The following is a 5,769-nucleotide window of genomic DNA, read 5'->3' as shown; positions in this document are numbered from 1 at the left end:
GGAGACAGCAGGTATTCTTTGAGAGCCAAGGAGCTTGTTCCTGCAGCTTCAAAAAAATGAACTCTGCCAACCTCCTTTGAGCATGGAAGGAGACTCTGGACCTCGGTTGAGGTCAAGTCCCAGCCAATACCTGAGTGTAGCCTGTGAGAGTCTGAGCACAGGACCCAGCTAAGCCATATCCAGACTCCCAACCACAGACACTGAAATAAGCACGTGACTTTAGGCCGTGAGTCAACAGTAATGTGTTATGCAGCCATAGGCAGCTGATACTGAGGCCATCTGCTGAGGACTGTGTGTTTAAGGCTCTCCCACTTCATCTGCTGAAGCTCTGACCCCAGAGTGTTAATACAGAAGGAGATTAAGTTACAAGGGTGAAGCCTTCCTAAGTGGAATTACTGATCTTATAAAAGAGGCACCATAAAGCTTATTTCTTCTCCTTCTGCCCTTTGCTATGCAAAGAAACAGCAAGAAAACAGATATCTTCAAAACAGGAAGTGGCCCTCACCAGACACTGGATATGTTGGCATCTGGGCCTTAGACTTCTCAGGCCCCAGAACTGTGAGGAGTTAATGTTTGTTGAAGCTGTCCACCCTGTGGTGTTGTGTTACAGCAGCCAAACTGTCCATCGCAGAAACTGGTATCAGGAGTGGTGTGCCGCAGTAACACACACCTAAAATGTGGAAGTGGCCTTGAAACTGGGTAATGGTTTGAGGCTAAAAGGGTTTGAATGTGCATGTAAGAAAAAGCCTAGATTGCTGTGAATTTTTGTTTTTTATTCCCCATGAAATGATAGAAACTAGGCATACCTTCAGTAGGGTCTTAACACTGAGATTTATTTCCAACCTTAGCCTCCCCTGGATCGTGGGCAAGTATGTGCTGGGCATACTCCAGGAGGGCTCTGGATTTGAACTGGAAATCTTCTCAGGTGGGATTGTTTCACAGAACATTGCATTTTACCCTTGTACCACTGTCTGGCCCCATGTGAAGAGATTTTTTTTTTTAAGAAGTGATTCTGGTGAGGGCTCAGAAAGAAAAGAGAGCTGTAGGAAAAGTCTCCACCTTCTTAGAGAATTTCTTAATCATAGTGAACAGAAAGTGTATACAAGTATGGATGGTGAAAGCCATTCTGATGAGGTCTGAGACATAAATGAGAAACGTGTCATTGGAAACTAGAGGAAAGGTGATCCTTGTTATGAAATGACAAAGAACTTGGCTGAGCTGCATTTACATTCTAGTGTTTTCTGGAAGGTACAACTTGAGACCAATGTGATTGGGTACTTATCTGAGGAGGTTTCTGAGCAGAGTGTATAAGGAGTCACTTTCTTCCTGCCAACCAATTATAGTAAAATGTGAGAAGAGGGAAACGAACTGAAGATAGCATTGCTAAGTAAGAAAGAAAGAAGAACTTACAGAGTGGGGAAAATTCTCAGTCTATGTATATTATAAAAACTAAGAAAGCTTGGTCAGAAGAGATCTGAACAAGTTTAAGATCTTGTCCAAGATCAAGGTCCTAACAAGGAACCTCTACCTGTTTTTAAGATGGACACCTTCTTGCTTTGTCTTCACCTGACCAAGAGCAGAGAGAGGAAGATGGCACACACTCTTGTCTTTTCTCATAAGGGCACTAATTTTATTCATGAATGCACCACTCCTATGATCTAGTTACCTCCTGAAGGTTCCCCCTTCTTGTATCATGACATCAAGGATTTGACTCTCAACATATGATTTTGGAGGAGCACAAATATTTGGTTCATAGTCCTTGACCCCTGGGCCTCCCCTGCAGCTTCTGTTGGGCTATCGTCATGCTGAAACCTGGGCAGTGCTGAAGCACCATTTGAGTTGTTCCCTGTTCTTGAAGGACGGCACAGATGTGCAGTCTTCCTTCTTTCTATCCATTTTAGTTCCTTTATCGCCTGTAGACAGTGTTTCTGCTGGTATAATCCCATCTCCATTCCTAGCTTCTGCTGAGATGGCTGATTAAGTACATGGTTCATACCAATACCAATCTCTTTATCAAAGGTTTAGACTGCTAATGCTTAAAGATCTCTTCTGAACATGGTTTCTCATTTTTTATAATATAGACAGACTGAGAATTTTCCCTACTCTGTAAGTGCTGCTTTCTTTTCACTTAGCAATGCTATCTTCATTTCTCTCTTCTCACATTTTACCATTTTACTATAATCAGTCAGCCAGAATCAAACGACTCCTTGTACACTTTGCTCAGAAACCTCCTCAGATAAGTACCCAGTCACATTGGTCTCAAGCTGTACCTTCCACGAAACACTAGAATGTAAATGCAACTCAGCCAAGTTCTTTATTATTTCATAATAAGGATCATCTTCCCTCTAGTTTCTGATTCTACATTCTCATTTATGTCTTAGACTCACCAGACGATCCCAGCCTATGGAATGAGATAAAAAATAAGTGTGCTGCTTAAGCCATTCAGTTTGGTGTATTTACTGCAGAAGTCGGAGTGAACTCTGAAAACATGCTCCACCTCTCCTCCATCCATCCTCTATGAAGATGTACTGATAAGACATATTTAAAGGTTCATTTTTAGATTTCTGTATTAAATAAGTCCATTTCTATCCCAGGACACTATTCTTAAAGTTTCACTGTAGCCAGTCATGTACAATATTATCTGTAGGGCCCAGAATTATTGAAAAAGATAAACCTTATAATGAAAGAAGTGAAGGATTTGTAAAATGTACATTAGGGAGATTAATTGAAAAAAGTATGGCTTAAAGAAACATTGATTGCATTTTGTTAAAAAATGCAGTTATATGAAAAATCTCCATTTCCACAATGTCAACAGCTAAATTTTTAGCTATAGAAATGATGCTATATTTTATAGATCAATTTTTTTTTTTGAAAACGTTTTTGCTATAGGGCACATGTGCTCACCAGACAGGCAGAGAAAGACAGAGACAGAAAGCGAGAAATCACCCCCCAGGGGGATGGCCATGCAGCAATCCCTTCTCCTCCATTCTCCTCTCAGGATCTTGGGCACGCACGCACACGCGCCTGGCATGAGTTTAAGCCACTGGGTCCAGGACACGAACCGCGGTCGACTACATGGGAGTCCAGTGACAGAGACAGTACGCTAACCGCTGGTCCCGATAGATCAAATTTTTAGAGTAAAATTTTCAAAAGCCAAAAGAAATATTGAAGCCTGTGTTCTCTTCAACATATTTTACCTCTCCCTGCTCTTCATGTTTGTGCTGGCTCATTCACTTGTTCTTCTTCCAACAGGATTTAGTAAGCATTGGATCTGGAATCATTCCTGCTCTATGATTGAGGACAAACTGTAAACCTTTACCTTTTATGAGTCTTATATTTTAGCCAGAATGTAGTTCACATAAGAAAAGTTGTTTCCACAGCACCTACTTTAAGTCCACATTAAGGAGCCATAAAAAAGTTTTTCTAATTTTTACAATATGCACTTTAAAAAAGTAAACAAAAATGTGCCTTGCTTACATCTTTTTTTAATCATAATCATTCTTTTCTTTATGTGTGTGTGTTGATTTTTTTGTTTATTATTATTATTTATACGTTCAATCACTATACATCATTTAGATTATAGAGACTTTACCCAGCATGATATACACCTCAGTCCAGTTGAGAATAATATACACATCCTCATAAACAGATAACAAACTATAACAGTGTCCCACAAATATCTTACCTCTCCATTTTTCTCCAAAATTATCTTTCCTCACTTTTCTCCTCCCACACTCTCCTTTCATTTTGTCTCTAGTGTCCATAACAATTTTTAATGCTTTTATGTCCTCCAGTCTTTCAGTCTCTACCACAGAGTGTGGAAAGTCAGTATAAATTAAGTGGAGATATACAATGTTTCTCTTTCATAGTCTGACTTGCTTTACTCAGCAACAAATCTTCCATATTCATCCACTTTCTATCAAATTCCAAGGCCTCGTTGTTTTTTATGGCTGAATAATATTCCATGGGGTATATGTGCCACACTTTTTCAATCCATTCATTCGTTTGTGGATATTTGTGTTTGTTCCATGTCTTAGCAATCGTGAATAGTGCTGCAATAAATATAGTTGTGCAAGCACTTTTCTAACTGAGTGTTCTCCTGGCCTTTGGGTAGATGCCCAGGAGTGGAACTGCTGGATCATATGGTAGTTCTATTTGTAGTTCTTTGAGAAACCTCCATATTGTTTTCCACAGTGGTTGGAACAGTTTACATTCCTGCCAACAATGTAGGAGAGTTCCCCTTCCACCACATCCCCACCAGCACTTATTGTTTTTGTTGTTGTTGTTGTTTGTTTTGTTTTTGTTTTTAACCTTAGCCATTCTAACGGGTTAGGTGGTACCTCATTGTGGTTTTGATCTGCATCTCCCTTACAATGAGGGATGTTGAGCATTTTTTATATGCTTTTTGGTTTTTATTATGTCTTCCTTAGAGAGTTGTTTATTCAGCTCATTTTCCATCTTTTAATTGGGTTAATTATTTTCTTCTGGATAAGCTGCTTGAGTTCTATATTCTGGTTATCAGGCCCTTAACTGAGGCACAGTTAACAAATATTCTCTCCCATTCTGAAGGTTGTCAATTCACACTAATTATGGTGTCCTTTGCTGTGCAGAAACGTCTTAATCTGATGTAATCCCACTTGTCTATTTTGGAGATTATTGTCTGTGTTTTGGGGATGTTACTTAAGAAGTCTTTGCCTACTCCCATGTCTCCCAGAGTCTCTCCAGTGTTTTTCACCAGTAGTTTTATAGTTTGCAGTCTTAGGTATGGATGAAAGCTGTTTATTCTACCAGTGGTTGTATTCTGCCTGTCCTGGGACAGAGATTGAAGAGAGACATGGTATTATTTGGGAACAGTCTTGAATCTGCCCTACAAATCTGGAAGTCAGTGTGAGCACAATCACTTTTCAAGTGCATCATCTGAGCTGAGTTGCTGATTCCTAGTAAAAAGGGGGGATTGGACTTACTTCTTGGGATTGTTTTGGATATAAATAAAGTGATGTGCATGGAAAATATCTGTGTTATAAAGCACTGTGAGTGGTCGATTTGCCATTCAGCTCTTACCCGAGTATAAAGTTCTTTTGCACTTAATAAATACTGAACAGCCATCTTTAGAATAAAATTATTTCTATTAAAGGACTTAGAAATGACTTACTATCTATTTCTCTATGTTTACACACACACACACACACACACACACACACACAGAACAGGTAACAGAGAAGGCACACTGCCGATTGCACATTGAAAGCGTTTGTGCAACACTCCAATGGCCAGTTTTGCCCATCAAGGTTCAGGTTCCTTGCTTTCTCTTTTCTACACCTGTTCTTACCTCGCTAAGTTACTTCAGACTTGGCAAGGCCCCTTAGCTCACCCTCAAGATATGCATGACACTCTTCATTTGTGTTCAAGCTGCTGGAATCTTGCTAGTCTAGCGTCTCTGGAATCTGCATACTGTGTCAGAGGGATATGGAGAGCTGGTAAAGGACCCCTAATGCAAATGAAAGAACGCTAAAAGGATCTTGCATTGAAGATTTGGGTCTTCCAAGGCTTCTGACCCATCATACGATTTTTTTTTTCTCCTGCCTAAAAGTTCTCTGACCTCTTCCCTCCTCTCTAGCTTATGAGGCTTAACTCTTAAATAAAAGTCTATTCTCTTGTTTCAGCAGCTTCTCTTCTGATTCTACCTTGAATCCTCTTCTGTGAAGCTTCTGTCTCATCCTTGAAAGTGTTGTTGAGGTCGACCATGACCTTCGCAGTGAGGAATCTGAT

The sequence above is a fragment of the Tupaia chinensis genome, unplaced genomic scaffold (genome assembly GCF_000334495.1).
Source record: "Tupaia chinensis unplaced genomic scaffold, TupChi_1.0 Scaffold146386_1, whole genome shotgun sequence".
Classification (NCBI taxonomy): domain Eukaryota; kingdom Metazoa; phylum Chordata; class Mammalia; order Scandentia; family Tupaiidae; genus Tupaia; species Tupaia belangeri.
This window is presented reverse-complemented; position numbering follows the sequence as displayed.